We start from the raw sequence: 1,776 nt of genomic DNA on the forward strand, positions 1-1,776 counted from the left end.
TTATCGTGTTTGTCACGTTCACTGCTGGCTAAAGTGCTTGTTTATCTCTTAGCTTGTGCTGGCAAATCTCTTTTGCTTAAAAATAAGCATTAAACTTTTGTCTGGAAAGCTGGGCTTCTGGGCCATGAAGAGAAAAGCTGATTTCTGAGTGCATAACCCCTGACCAAATTCTTAAAGGCATTTTGGCAGCAGGGCTGTGCAGAGGAGCTGGGATATGTCCTGGGTAAGTTCACTGTGCACCACCAGTGATGCAGAGTTCATTTCCATGGGCTCTGGCCTTGCATTTAGAAACACATCATGGTGTGACCAGGCTTTGGAAGTATGGGGATGATGCTTTTTTGGGGGGAGCAATGTTTTTCTTGGCATGTCTTGGGCTGCCTTGTGGCTGGAGGAGTCCCTGTGAAACCAATATCAGGGAGGTGAATCATCTCCGTGCTTCCATCTCATCACAGTGAGTGCACTTTGAAACCTGGCTGTGCCCATTGGCTTTTGGGCTGGCATCCCTCTCTTAAACAGATCTTTTAAATACAGACATTCACCCTTTTTGTTTTTTCTCCCTCCAATTTTTAAATGATGGCCTTAAACACAGAGCACTCTGTCCTGCTCTTCTGGGAATTGGGGTTGTTCCATGATTGCTTGAAGTCTTTGGCCAAGCATTGTTGATACAAAGAAAGTACAGCATCCTGACTACAGTGGTGTGTGAACCCATTTTTCTTCTCTAATATGCACTTATCTTTATAATAGGGCATTGGAAAACATTTCTCTGAAACCCAGTAACCAGTGGCCTTTCTTACTCATTGGACTACATTCAGTGTTTGCACTAGCACTTCATTAGGAAATAGACAGCTATTTGCTGGGGCTGTAAAAAATCACTTTTCCTCTCCTTGTACCTTATCTCCTCTTCCTGGACAAAAGTCAAGAGCCTCTTTCCCCTCATCCCTTCCCTCTTGGGTATACAATTGAATACAAGTGATCCAAGGAGTATGATATGCCAGGTATTTTGCACACTCATCTCTGGGGAGCTGATAACAGCAGCCCATCTCCCTGGAAAGCTCAGCCTCTTGGCTGCTCACTCCTGCTGGAGTCAGCAGCCGCTTCCAGGGCCAGGAGGTACTCACCTCCCTCGTCCTTCCAGCGAAGGACTTTGGAGCAGGCAATGAGGTTGCATCTGATGCCTTGAGGTGCCTCAAGAATAATTAATGCTGTAAGCTCGCTGACATGTTTTGTGGTGGAATTGCAAACCTCCAGCCAGCGTGGTAGGGTCTTTGGAAGACATTTCCTTAGCTAGAGGGGGGGAAAATGGGCTGCTCCTGACCAGCTCTGGAGATGGTGGGAAGCCAGGAAGGAAGATGGTCTGAACTTCCTCTTTTCCCAGGGGGTCTCCCAGTGGCCCAGGTGATCCCACCAGCCCTGTATTGTCCCAACTTTGGCAGCCTTTCCATGTAAATCGCAGCTCTGACATTCCCATGGCAGTGAGAAGCTGGCTGAGTAAATTCCCTCTGGGAACAAGGGAAGGGGCTGGAGGGGCGCGTGCCTCTCGGGCTGTAACGATGGCCCACGGCTCTCGGCAGGACTGCACCAGCTTTTGTTTCCCTCTGTCCTCCTGAAAGGAAGTGGTGAAAGGCAGCCAGGCCGCCTTTATTTCTGTGAAATGGAGTGAAATGAGCGAGGCGACCCATCGGAAGCAGATCATTAGGAATATTAGTGACCTTACGTGATCTCTCCAGGGCTGGGAGAGGAGCAGGCGGAAAGGACATCGTGTCCTTGTTTGTCACA

The sequence above is a fragment of the Pyrgilauda ruficollis genome, unplaced genomic scaffold, assembly GCF_017590135.1.
Source record: "Pyrgilauda ruficollis isolate IOZ18807 unplaced genomic scaffold, ASM1759013v1 scaffold31, whole genome shotgun sequence".
NCBI lineage: Eukaryota > Metazoa > Chordata > Aves > Passeriformes > Passeridae > Pyrgilauda > Pyrgilauda ruficollis.